General features: G+C 42.2%; 1 long non-coding RNA gene across 2 annotated transcripts; it reads right to left on the bottom strand.

Moving 5' to 3' along the window:
• Positions 1-118: 118 nt before the first annotated feature.
• On the bottom strand, positions 119-12,402 carry LOC117075316. Of its 2 annotated transcripts, none has more exons than XR_004433959.1 (4): positions 12,310-12,402; positions 9,626-9,700; positions 4,822-5,055; positions 119-228 (listed from the first exon to the last, which is right to left on the bottom strand). It is a non-coding gene; the product is annotated as an uncharacterized LOC117075316 (long non-coding RNA). The 2 variants fall into 2 exon arrangements; XR_004433958.1 differs by having other exon boundaries at positions 9,626-9,740; positions 12,310-12,400.
• Between the last annotated feature and the right edge of the window lie 2,042 nt (positions 12,403-14,444).

Here is a 14,444-nt window from a genome sequence, read left to right on the forward strand (position 1 = left end):
AGAAGGGATAGGAAGCACAAAGTTCCTAGTGGGTTACAAGCAGTGACAGTAAATGGGGCCATGCCACTATAGTTTCCTACTACTGAACCCTGGAATTAGGTTCGGTAACTCACCCAATCACAGCCCAGTTGGGCCTGGAAATGGTGAAGCAGCGGGGATCAGAGTTACATCAGCTTCCTCCTCCTCCCTTACCCCGACTTCGTTCTCATACAAGGACAGACTTGGCTCCTGGAAGAACAATGGAGGATGTGTACTCTTTGGGGACAGTTCTTTTTTTTTTTTTTTTTTGAGACAGAATTTCGCTCTTGTTGCCCAGGCTGGAGTGCAATGGCACAATCTCAGCTCACTGCAGCCTCTGCCTCCCAGCTTCAAGCGATTCTCCTGCCTCAGCCTCCTCAGTAGCTGGGATTACAGGCATGCGCCACCATGCTCAGCTAATTTTGTATTTTTAGTAGAGATGGAGTTTCTCCATGTTGGTCAGGCTGGTCTAGAACTCCCAACCTCAGGTGATCCTCCTGCCTCGACCTTGCAAAGTGCTGGGATTACAGGCATGAGCCACCGCGCTGGCCAACAGTTTTATTCTTAAGAGGAAAAGGGAGCAACTGAGCCAAGCATGTCCAATTTGCTCTTCCCAAGTTAATCGATGAGGTATCACCTGACTTTCCCTGTGGCAGAGTGAGTGCAGTGGTGGAGAGATGCTGACAGTGTTATGCCAATGGGGCTCCCTCCACTTGGAAGGAAACAGCAAGGACTGTGAAGAATTTTCTTTCTTCAAAAGCTCCAAAGTGTTGTTTATTGAGCACTTACTCTTTGCCAAGCTCCCTGCTCGGTACTTTTCTTCAGTTATTTTCACAACAATCCTTTGAGGTGGGGACTATTTTTGCCTCCAGTTTATTGATGATTAAATAAAGTACATCCCTGTAAATAAATTGACTGAGAGTCGAACCCAGTCAGGTCCCATGGCCCAGGCTCCGAACCACTAATTTAGCAGCTCTTTGGCTGGTTTGCTTAGGAATCATCTTGGGTAGTTTGTGACAACTCAGATCCTGGACCCACCTTCAAAGATTCTGATGGGCTTGAGGCAAGGTCCAGGAATCTGAATTTTTAAAATAATTTAATTTAATTTAATGTTAAGTTCTGGGATACATGTGCAGGACGTGCAGGTTTGTGTGCCATGGTGGTTTGCTGCATCTATCAACCCATCACCTAGGTATTAAGCCCCACGTGCATTAGCTGTTTATCTTGATGCTCTCCCTTTCCTTGCACCCTCCATGACAGGTCCTAGTGTGTGTTGTTTCCCTCCCTGTGTCCATGTGTTCTCATTGTTCAGCTCCCAGTTATAAGTGAGAACATGCGGTGTTTGGTTTTCTGTTCCTGTGTCAGTGTGCTGAGGATAATGGCTTCTAGCTTCATTCATGTCCCTGCAAAGGACATGATCTTGTTCCTTTTTATGGCTGCATAGTATTCCGTGGTGTATATGTACCACATTTTCTTTATCCAGTCTATCATTGATGGGCATTTGAGTTGATTCTATGTCTTTGCTATCATGAACAGGGCTGGAATGAACATATGAATTCATGCATCTTTATAATAGAATGATTTATATTCCTTTGGGTATATACCCAGTAATGGGATTGCTGGGTATTTCTGGTTCTAGGTCTTTGAGGAATCACCACACTGTCTTCCACAATGGTTGACCTAATTTACATTTCCACCAACAGTGTAAAAGCATTCCTATTTCTCTAGGAATCTGAATTTTTAACAGGTTCTTCTTTACCCCCTGCCAGGAGAATATGATTTAAGTGACATGACCCCCATCCTTTGAGAAATACTTCATGATACTATACTTTCTTCTCATGTGTAAGCCCAGGGCATGAAAATGAATACATGCTACCCAATAATTGGGCATCTTTTCTGTTTCCACTGCTGGAGGGAGGGGCAGATGGGTTGGAGGAGCACAATGTGAGGATAGGCAGGTTCACCTTGCTTTTATGGAGCACGGGTCACCAAAGATAATGCAGCACACCATAGGCGGAGGGGCTAAACCATGTGACTCAGACTGGAAACACTCTAAGAATTTAGAAAACAGAGCCTCTACTTTAGTGGGACCTGAGTGGTCAGCAAAGGAGTTAGTAGGCAAGCTGGGCTGGTGAAGGGGATACAGCATGTGGGAGTAAGACAGGGAGGAGCTACTTGGAGAATACGTCTAAGGGAAGGAGGTTAGACGTGGGGAACTGTAAGAACAGATGTGATATGGGAAGTAGAAGCAGATACACATGAGATTATGTTGGCAGTAAGCAGGTGCACAGTAGCACGGGGTGTCAGCCTTCTCATTGTGGAAAGCATGAGCCTCAGCCCCAGAAGAACATGAAACATCCACAGAAAGCCTGAGAAACCATGAAGACCAAAAAAGAGATAATGGAGCAGCAGCATCCAGTGCATGTTCGACAAGCATGTATTGCGCATCAGGCATCAAGTCAGTACTTACGATGCAGGGAGGACTAAGACTCTGTTCCCACTCTCCATAAGACACTACCAAAGTGTAGAGTTAGGGAAGACAGCTTCCTTGTGTTCATTTCTTTCATATATTTAACTAAGTTTTAAAAAATTTTTATTTTCGAAGCACATAAGGCAGACTTTGTTAGCTTTGAGGGGAATCTGTGCTGGGTAGGGAGGTGGTAAGAAAAGGATGAAAAGAGAAACAGTCTTTTCTCCTAACAAGTTAATGCTTGAATAGGGGGAATAAGACATAATAGGATGTAGGCATAATAGGATGTAGAAGCTAAGACTGGATTCCAGTCTTCTGGGATTCCAAGTTCTTCTGCACAAGCTTAATGACAATAAGATTGCTTCTGACTTCACTCCTCGCCTTGACCACACAGATGCAAGGTTTTGGCTGTGTTAGGTCATTGCATGGGGAAAGGTGTCAGTCAGTGTTGGGCAAAAGCAGAGGCAGGATCTGAGGGCAGGACAAACTGGGGGCTCTTGCTTGATTGTCTCTCTTTGGGAGCAAGTTGTGTCCCTAGCCTTTCAGACGCAGGCAGAGAGGAGATTTCAAGTCAGGTGGTGCCTGTACAGTCTATGGAATAGGCCCTGTCTTGAAGCTAATGAGGTCTGGAGTTGATGTTGCCTGCGTCTCCTTTCTGTGATCACTTTCATGTCACTCACCCATCCCAGATGCCATGGTATTCTCAATGCCCCAGTTTGGCGGTTTCCTGCCCCACTCCACCTTTCCCTTCCTGATCCTCAAGAAAACTGACTTCTTTTCCTAGGTCCTAGGCCCCCCGTCTCCACTTTGTAAGGGGCATTCTGAGCATGGAGGCTAATCAAGATATTCTGTGTCCAATGGAAGCCTAACGTGCCACCCCTTCCAAGGGCAGTGCTTTTTAACTCAGACCCAATGCCCCAACCAAATGAAAGATCTCTAATCTGGAATTTTCAACAATGGGGCTGCTGGGTCAGGGTGCACCAGATCTCAGGAGGTTTTTCCAGAAGCCTTTCAAATGCCCCAAGAGGCTGAGTGGTCCACCAAGTGCCTGCGTGTGTGCAATCAGGAAGCTTGAGTCTGGGTTCTCTCCTGGGGCAAGTCGCTACAACTCCCAGACCCTCATTTCTGCTATTTGTAAAATGGAGAAGACACTTCCTATGATGTCAAGTGACCGACTTGTTCCCAGGTAGAAATGAAATGGAAAGCTGCTTTGTGAACCAAAATGCGTGCTTTTCTTACAGTGTGGGGATGCTGGCTGGCAACGGCTGTGAAGTGCAAGGCCGGGGGAGGCAAGAGGGTGCTGGTGGGAGGAGAGCTGCGGAAGCAAGAGTAATCTGCAGAGTTAAAAGCAGGCTGTGTAAGGAAGGGGCAGGTGGCCTTTCCAGAAATCTATACATGGCTGTCTAATTGCACACAGCATGAGATTTAATGCAACCTGCATGACAGTTCCCTGCCTCCAGCCCCTCCTCCCATCACCCCTGCAGCTGATGGAGAAGTTGAGTTTAGGCATTAAAAGGGTCGTTTTGCAGCAGCAGAAGTTATTTCTGCTACCTTGTCTCTTATCATTAAAAAAAGAATAGAGAAACTTCCAGAAACGTTATTTTGAGGAGAGGGGCTTGGTTCATCTGCTGACAATGAGGCAGTGAGAGGAAGACACTAGAGAAGGCAGCTCTACATGGAGGAATCCGGGTGGGTGCTGTAAGTCCCAAGGACCCCACAAGACTGCCCTCCTGGGCTGACCTTAGCAAAGACTGGACCAGCTTGGTAATTATTCAGAGACTATTAAGTGCGTGTTGCTTGTGGATTAATTAGTTTAGAAGAAGGAAGGAATTAAGTGGCATCTTAACATGATGGGAGGCTTTATGATATTATGAACCACATTTAATCTAGCCTCTCTGATAAATTTATAAGCACACTTAGCAAATAATTGCATCCAATTATAATTGCAATTATGGCTGGAGGTAGCTGCAAGTGGTCTTAACACAAGCAAGTCACAGTCTCAAGGATGTGTAATTCACATCAAATATACAGGGCATTTCAGACCTGGTGGGGTTGGGAGAAGGAGGAAGGGAAGAGCAGGAGGAATTGAACAAGGATGCAAGAGAAAAAAATGAAGAAACAGAGAAGGCATAACAATGTCCTTTCCTCTGCTGATTGAAATTCAGTAGAGAAGCAAAGAAACTGTGAAAACAGATGGAAATGCAGAGTAGACAATAAAGATTTAATCCCCAAATGAAATTAGTGAGTGGATCTTCCATCACAATGAACACAATGAACCTGTATTGACCTCTGAATTAATTTTCATCTCAGTTGAAAAAGCACTTGTTCTATACCAGCTATCTGGAGACGACACACAGTTGCCTTCATTTGGGTTGTGTTGATCCCAGGTTTCTGGAAAGCTTGTCCTTACTCACTTCAAAGGATTATAGTTTCTACTCTGACACTCGAAGAGTAATCCGTTCAGCAGGGTGAAGAGAAAGCCTCGCTGACTACAATCAGATAATGTTGTTGAAAGTCCTTCCAATAAGCCGTCTCATTTAAGGCTACATGAAACCTGAAGAAAAGGGCTGATAAAATTGGAACATACGGTCTTTACACTGTGTCCAGCATGGGTAAAAATGATGCCTTAGTAATATCTTACATTATAAAGGGATTTATCCTTAGGAAGATGTTTAGAGCTAGTGGTTTCCACCATTAGAATCACCCAGAGAGCTAAAAAAAAAAAAAAAAAAAAAGAAAAAAAAAAAAAAGCCAAAGCCCCCACAGCTCCACTCCTCAAGATTTTGATTTAATTGATGTAGGGTGGGTTGCGAACTTGGGTATTTGTTAATCTGCCCAGGTGGTTTTTTATACAGCTAAAGTAGGGAAATGCTGACTTACAGAGTTCACCTGACTGCAGTTCCTTATTGCAGAGGCAGGGCCCAGTCTTAGACGTTGATATTTAGTAGGTTTAGGGTGGGCCTGAGAATCTGCATTTCTAACAAGTTCCAGGGTTGTGGTGATGCTGCTGGACCTAAGGACTTCTCTTTGAGAATCACTGTCCTATAGTATTGTGTATGGACCCTGGCCCTTCAGCTTTCTGATGGTTAAATGTGGCCATGCCCAGTGACCTGCAAAAGTGAACTATGGCTGTGGTTCCAGCACCATTTTGGATCCTCCCTGAGTTGCTCCAAATTGGCTTCTTTTCTCCTCTGAGTTCTACCTGGCTCCTGACCCATGGCATCCTTCCCCACTAACCAGCAGCATTTGGCTTTTGGCTTGGCTTCCCTGGCTCAGACTCTCTCAGCACTTCTTCAGGTCTTGCCTTGGTCTTTCTCCTCTGACTGTGCTCCTGGATGGCTAAGAAAGGATTCCTGGCTGGGCGCTGTGGCTCCTGCCTGTAATCCCAGCATTTTGGGAGGCCGAGTCAGGCAGATCACCTGAGGTCAGGAGATCGAGACCAACCTGAACAACATGGAGAAACTCCATCTCTGAGAAAAATACAAAATTAGCTGGGCGTGGTGGTGCATGCCTGTAATCTCAGCTACTTGGGAAGCTGAGACAGGAGAATCACTTGAACCCAGGAGGCGGAGGTTGCGGTGAGCCGAGATCACATCATTGCACTCCAGCCTGGGCAACAAGAGGGAAACTCTGTCTCAAAAAAAAAAAAGAAAGAAAGAAAGAATGGATCCCTATCCCAAGCTGCTGTCCCTGGAGCAACCCTCCAGCACTGGCTCAGTTGCCATGCCTCCTTTGCCCCTACAAGGGCTGAAAGGAAGATGGATGCTGACAATGCAAACAGTGAGGATACCAGTGTGTTTCTCAACATTGTTATCATGTTGCTGTCAGTTATCTTATATTCCCAATAACAATCATAATAATACTGATAGCTAACGCTCTTTGAATCTACACCATGTGCCAGGCATATGGTATGCTAAATACTTACATGGATAATTTCCCTTTCTGTTTTCTTGTTTGCCCAACTTTACTATAAGTCACCTGAGGCCAAGGATTATGTAATTCACAGGTTGCCGCTGTAATATAATGGAGCTGACGGTCTTGTGTGTCATTTAGTTAGCCCCCTCACTTTATAATATGTAGTACTGCTCTGATTGACTTGAGAAGTTTAAAGAGAGAGGAAAATATGAAGCTACTGACAGGGCAGTCATTTGCCACTGGACATCGCTGTGAATGTTCATGCTAATCCCACCAGCTGGGAGCATGCTGTTGACTTCCTGTCTTCTTGTGTAGTGGATACACTGCTAAGGCTGCTGTGCTGAACACAGGGTTAGTTGCAAGGTGGACTGGAATACTTCCCTTCACACTCTATTAGGGATCCACTACCTTCTGCAGTAAACACTGACGGCATGCATAGAAGTGACATCTATAACTACATCTCTCTTCATCTTGGGACGTCTGAAACATGAAGAAAGCCTGATATTGATAGCAATTGTGTGGTTTTGCCGATAGGCAAAGACTCTCAGATTATTTGGTAGTCAAAGGTTCTGGAGTTGCTCCCATCAACTCTCAGGACAGCAAAGGCTTGTCCTAAGGCACAGAGTGAATGTCCAGTCTCCACTCTAAAGTTGTGTTTACATATTTGACATGTGACTCACCCTTGTAATGGATTCGGGCTATTTCTGAGAGTGGTATCTGAAGTATCTGAAGGGCTTTCAAGTAGGGATAATTTATAAAATTGGCTAAAGTGACATTAAGGAGAATAACTGTACATAAATTTCAAGTTAGTAGGTTTTAATTAAAATTTTAAAAATTGTGTTGGGGGGCAACATTTGATTCCTCTGTTAGACTAACATAGAAATGACTTTCTTCTAGCTAGGGAGTACCAGTCTTAACATGTGTGGAAACCATTGTAGCTGATTCTATTTTCATTTTTATTCTATCACATCAGAGGGTACATGTAGGAGGATCCAGGGATGGAATTCCCCTACAGTGGGTCTCCTAATTAATCCAGAGTCCTAGAAAAAGATCACAGATCTTTTCTTCAGCTCATTCATTCAGTCTAACCAGCATGACAGGCCACCTGTGCACTGGGCCAGCCCTCTGGTTCATAGGGCCAGACATCTGGACAGCAAGCTAATTTGAAACCCCAGTAGTGTGAGCACCTCAGGAGTTAGATTCTAAGGTAGGACTGGGAATGGGTTAGAAAGGAGTGCCTTAGTCAAAATTTTTGTATTCAATTTGGGTTAGAGTAAGTGAATGGAATCGAATGGAAAAGATTCTGGAGAATGGCAACTAAAAATAGGTGTTTTAAAAAATCTTGGGGAGCTTCTTCACATTGTTACCTATTGTTCGTTATGCTTAGTCAATTTAAGGCGCAGTGAAGTTTAAGAAAATGTTTTAAGGCATGGAATTTTTTCAAGCTTTTAAGAAACAAATGACTTCCATGCTAATTTCATTTATAGAAGACGCAAAGCCCCCAATCTGTTCTACAAAGCAAAACAAAAGAAAACACAGAAAGCAAATGACCAGCTTTGCTTCTGAATATAGATGAAGACATTCTAAATAAAACATTAGCAAATAGAATGCAGTCTTATTTCCCATAATGCAGTGGGGTGGATGCCAGGAATGATAGGAGTATTCGAATTCAGCAAATACATTCATAGAGCTCATAAGGACCTTACTGGTATTGAGGGCTGTCAGGACTACAAAGTGGGAGCCCTCGCAAGGTCTTGAGCACAGTGAGGTGATGTGATACGTGGTTTAAGTGGACCACTTTAGCTACTGTGTGAAGAAGTGATTTAAGGGAGGCAAGAAACTGGGAGTGAGTTAGGAGGTGTGGTGAGCAGAGTAACGGCCCACAAAGATGTCCACATCCAAATCCTTGGAACCTGTGAAAATGTTATTTTACATGACGAGGAGCAATTAAAGTTACAGATGGAACTATGGTTGCTAATCAGCTGACCGTGAGGTGGGGAGATGATCTTGGATTATCCAGGTGCATAATGAAATCACAAGGGTCCTTATAAGTGAGAGGAAGGCAGGAGAGAGGCAGGCAGGGTGATGCAGCGTGAGAAAGACTTGCCCAACTATTGTTGGCTTTGAGATGGAAGGGGCCATGAGCCATACAATGCGAGTCATCTGTAGAAGCTCAATAAGGCAAGAAAATGACTTCTGCTTGGAGTCTCCAGATGGAAAGCAGCCCTGCTGACACCTTGATTTTAGCCCAGTGAAATCCACTTCAGACTTCTGACCTCCAGAACTGTGAGAACATAAATCTGTGTTGTTTTAAGTCACTCAGTTTGAGGAGTTTGTTGCAGTGGCAATAGGCTACTAACACAGGTTGACTACTGCAATAACCCAAGTGGGAGTTGGCAGCGGCTTGGATTGGAATGATGGCAGAGAAAGTGCCAGGAAGTGGTTAGATTCTGGACATGGTCTGAAGTGAAGTCAATGAGATTTACCAACAAACAAGGTATTTGATTGAGTTTGAGAGAACGAGAAGTCAATGTGAGTCTCAGTGGAGAGGAGATTTCGAGTTTCTGTAAAGAGGCAGTAGAATTTGAAAAAGTGCCCCTAAGAGACTGAGCACTTTCTTTTTCCCCCTTCCAGCCCTGCCCCTCATCATACCCAAAGACCAGTGATCTAGCCTGAAACCATGCCAAATGGGTTTTGTGGACCATTTTTCTAGACCTACCCCTCAAAGGTTGGCCTTTAAGATATTGTCACCTTGATGAAAAGAATGATCAAGAAACAAGTTATTGAATTATGAGATTTACAGCATCTTTCCTATCCTCCTGACTGTGAAAGAAAGAGAATCCTTGAACCTCCCTCCTCCCTTTCTTTCCAAGGGAAACTTTGAATTTGTTAGCTCAATGCCTGGGCAGGAACATCTACTGGGAGAGGCCAGAACATTTCCATCAAAGAGGAGGCAAATATCTAGTGAGAGAAAAAAGTAGTTCCAAGAGGGGGAGCTGGGGAGACCGCTGGCTTTTGCCATGCCTCCTTTGCCCCTACAAGGGCTGAAAGGAAGATGGATGCTGACAATGCAAACAGTGAGGATACCAGTGTGTTTCTCAACATTGTTCTCATGTTTCTGTCAGTTATCTTATATTCCCAATAACAATCATAATAATACTGATAGCTAAAGCTCTTTGAATCTACACCATGTGCCAGACATATGGTATGCTAAATACTTACATGGATAATTTCTAGACTTGAGTTGAGGAGTTGAGAGCCACCTGGATGGTTTACTGGAGAAGTGTTGACAGCAAGCTGGAAATGAAATGGAGAGAGACTCTTTGATCCACAAGGTCTATGAGCAAAATTGAAAGGAAAGAAAGGGAGAGAGGGTTTTCAGCCACGTTGTCATGGATTGGAACTGTATCTTCTGTGACATTCTTTGAGAACATCGGTAAACATTGGCATTGCTTTTAAGTATATAGATGAAAAACATCTTGCGCCCTATAACTCATTTGTTAATCTTCCTGTGCTACCCTTCTTTTTTCGAAATTGTAAGTCCTCAGATTGTCAGTCTGTTCTGTTTTCTTAGGTGCTAAAAAAGGAAATTACATTGCTTAGCCTTGAAACTGTGCAACCTTTCAACTGCTGATGAAAACAACCTCAGCAAGATGAAAATTTCTCCATTTTCCTGAAACTATCCTGCATCATAAAATTCATTGTGGGTGGTACCCCTAAAAATAAAAGACTTGTAAAAAATGTTTTTGCAATTCTTAATGGTCATCTTACTTAATAATTAGTTGTCCTGGTGAGGGAATAATGTTTAAGTCGATATCTCTGTTTTCTGAAAGGTGTCAGTGTTGTAAGTTTTCATTGATACTTTCTTCTTCCACAGGAATGGACATAAAGATAGGTAAAACCTAAGACTTTGTTAGGTTTCTTATTTTGAACAAAACGTTTGGGTATCTGGGTCTCATTCTCTGTTATTAGACACTTGTATTTGCTGAACCATGTTTCCTGGAATATAATGCTGAGTAGAGACTGGCCTCTGTGATTAACTGCTGGGCTCACAGAAAGAATAATTTTCTTTTTTTTTTTTTTTTTGAGACGGAGTCTCGCTCTGTCACCCAAGCTGGAGTGCACTGGCCAGATCTCAGCTCACTGCAAGCTCCGCCTCCTGGGTTCACGCCATTCTCCTGCCTCAGCCTCCCGAGTAGCTGGGACTACAGGCGCCCGCCACCTCGCCCGGCTAGTTTTTTGTATTTTTTAGTAGAGACGGGGTTTCACCGTGTTAGCCAGGATGGTCTCGATCTCCTGACCTTGTGATCCGCCCGCCTCGGCCTCCCAAAGTGCTGGGATTACAGGCTTGAGCCACCGCGCCCGGCCAGAAAGAATAATTTTCATAAACCTGGCAGAGAATGGGATTGAGCTGATCTCTCTGTACATCCTGGGGAGGTAAAGAAGTCATCCTGAGCAGTAGATTTCCACCACCATTCCCATCCCAAGCTGCATAGGAAAGAAGGGTTGGAGCAGTCCCGAAGCCACTTGAAGAAGGGCCATTTGTCAAGAGAGTGCCTGTACCATCCAGCCCTCTTCACCTGCTTCCACTAGAGGCTCCTCCTCCAGTCATAGCCCCTCAGCTCTGTCCTTGAAGCTGTCTCTGGTTTTGACCCATTTCAGGGAAGAGTAAAATTAGGGAGCAAAAGCCTCACTTCTCCTGAGGTTAGTCAACTTTTCTCCCTATATTTTTTTCTTCTATTGACTTATTAATAGCCTGGACTGTTGATGCCACAGTTAAGAGATATCAATGGAATATCAGGAAATTTTTTCCCAGTATTTTCATGAAACTCTTCCTCTGACCCTTCTCATGGCTTGTGGTATCACCTTTCTCATTGAAAGCTCTATGTATCAATCATGCATTTTAATCTTCTGTATTTTCTGATGTTTTGATATCGGTGGCTTTGCTGATCCCAAAGAGATGTTTACTCCCAGGACTAACTAGTTCTTAGAGATAGAAAAGGATGGGTCTGCAAGTATACTTCTCATCTGGCCACTAACCAACCCCAAGCCCATATTCCCCAACCACTGCCTTTATCAGATGCTCACAGGGCTCTCACACTCTGGGCTGGAATTCCCCTGTCCTAACCATCCCAGGACCAGGTCCTAGGCAACTCTGGACAGCTCCTAAACCTCACACCGTGCCAGACTTATTCACACTAACCAACACTAAGTCCACGTATCCTGCCCTTCCTGTTCCTTCCAACAGACACCACAGTAAAGGCCCTTCCACACTTCCTCCCTCACTCTGCCTGCTGACTGACCCTGGTGCTTCCCCATGTGGCCCCGTGTGGTGTGGCATGCACCCTCCTCTGAGGAACTGTGGGTGACATACTATCTTTTCAGTGGCAGTCAACTCCTGATCCCAAATCATAATAAATTCACCATGCCCATATAATAATAAAGCTTGCATTTTGAAACACCCCAGCCTAATGCTGGACACATAAATGGTGCTCAATACATGTTCATTGAATCAATGGCCAATGAGATGAGCAGCTCAGCAAATCAAGGCTCTTGGATGTAGCTGTTAGGAGACTCTGAAAGTGATCAGGAAATTATTTCAAATAAGCTCTACTCCAAGTTGAATAATACCAGACCCAAAACTTATGGCCAAGGTTTATTTCACATCTTAAATTATGTTTGGCCATGTCCTTCAACCAAGCTTACCAGACCAAGCTATACAAAGGTACAGATATGCATGGAAAGCTCTGGCACCCACAGCATGCCAGGAGCAAGACATGTCCAAAATTTTCTTATACTCAACAACACTGAAATACTCCTACCATTATCAAATCAATTCATCGTTCCCTTAGAGGAAAAGAGATTCCCCCCTACCCCCAAAATTACAGAACATTTTGCCCTTGGACCTCTTCTTCAGGAGTTTTGGATCTCTTCTTCAGGAGCTTCGGGCATCTTCTACTTGAATTCACAGGGCTGTTTCTGCACTTTCAAGGTGGGCTGACTCTAGGCCCAAGCCTCTTCCAAGGTTCCAGGGTGTTACCATGGTACTCAAGAATGTTGCAGCATTGTTTACAAAGAAAATCACCAAATATCTCAACCAAATGTGACTGATGCAGTAGCTAATAATCTGAAGAGATAATTGTCTTACATAAGAGCTCATTAAGAAAAGACATCAAAATGGGTATGATAAAATTGAACATCTGTTACTAATAAAACCTCTTAAAAATTAAGAATAGATGGACATTTTTTTCAACTAATTAAAAAGTATGACATTTAATCATCAGCCAGCATCATATGAAACAGTGAAATAGTGAAGAACTAGGCACAAAGTAAGGATGTTCATAACCACCATTGTTTATTTTTTGGGGTGTTCTGGACAATTTGATATAAATAGAATGAAAAAGAAAGAGGCCTAAATATTGTTAAAGAGGAGAAAAAGGCTATTATTAATTGAAGGTAGAAGTGCATCTATTGAAAATCCAAAGGAGTAAAACTGAGAAAAATATATGAGAATTAACGAACTCAGTAAGGTGGCTGATTGTGTAATAAATACATAAAATCAATAGCTTGCTTCTACAGTATTAAAAACAAGTTATAAAATATAATAAAAACTGGGATCCTGATTATAATAGCAGAAAAAGTACAAAATGCCTATAAGCAAACTTAATGATAAAATTGAATGATGTATTTGGAGAAAACTAAAAAATTACAAAATTTTATAGAGAATTATAAAAGAAAACTTGGGTAGAATTTTGGAATATGTGAAATATGTCAATTCTTTACAATTTAATTGCTGTATTTAATATATATTTAATTCAATAGTTCAATGTGATATTTTCATAAGTTGAAAAAAATCATTCCTACTTTCACCTGACAGAATAAGCAAGCAAGAACAGCAGTGAGTTAGGAAGGGAATATTAAATTATTAGGTATTAAAATTCAGAAAACTTCAGAAATTATAAGTGTGATATTTGTGCAAGAATAAAACAGGTAATCTTGCTATGAGCCACCATGGCATTCTTCATATATTTTCTTCAAAGCTGTTAAAAATACTATAATTAAGTAATTATTGATTTATTATTTGTTTAATAAGTCTGCTATCATCTTCCACTGTATCCAGACACTTAGACCAGTATCTGGCATGTGTAGGCACTGAATATTTACTAACTGAGTGAGTGGATAAATAGAAGAAAGCAAAGAAACATATTCTACTACATATAAGAATCTAATATTTGTCAATGGGAAAGAGAATATCTGTAATAAACGAATTTAGGTTCTATGATTAGAAAATCGAGAGATAAATTAGTTTATTCTCATTCCACATACTAAATTCCATATCTTCCATAAAGTAGACTGAATTCTTGATGGAATAAAAAGTTAAATATTAACAAATGCAAACTATAGAAAAAAACAGTGGATATTCACTAACCCTCTAAGCTTATAATAGAGGGAAAAGATAATATAAGTATAATATAAACTTTAAAAACTTTTCTAGGCCCAACAATCCTGCACACAAACATAAACAAATGCCTCATATTTAAAATCTCCAAATTGAGGAAAAGATGGCAAAAATAGTAGAACACAATGTATGTCAATATCCTTAAAAAATATTTGCATCCTCTGATATGGTGAAGTACCTATATCATCTGGACCAAAGGGAAGGGATCTTGGAACAATAAAGTTCTGGGTTTAATTATTGCTTAGCTTTGCATCTTAAAGCAAATTAACGTTTGAGTTTCAGTTTCCTCATCTACAAGATGGGGATATTATTATTTACCTTGAAAAGTTGTGAGTAGGGATAATGCAAGTAAAATTCCTATAGTAAATGCTCAAAAAGTGATCATTATCATTAGCTATATTACTATTTTGTATCTAAAACTCTATTTTAGAACAAAGCTAACTATGAGATTAGCTTTATGCAAAAAGGGTTGACATGAATTTTTTTTTTTTTTTTTTTGAGACAGAGTCTCGCTCTGTCACCCAGGCTGGAGTGCAGTGGCCGGATCTCAGCTCACTGAAAGCTCCGCCTCTCGGGTTTACG

The sequence above is a fragment of the Trachypithecus francoisi genome, unplaced genomic scaffold (assembly GCF_009764315.1).
Source record: "Trachypithecus francoisi isolate TF-2019V2 unplaced genomic scaffold, Tfra_2.0 Lachesis_group5, whole genome shotgun sequence".
Lineage (NCBI taxonomy): Eukaryota > Metazoa > Chordata > Mammalia > Primates > Cercopithecidae > Trachypithecus > Trachypithecus francoisi.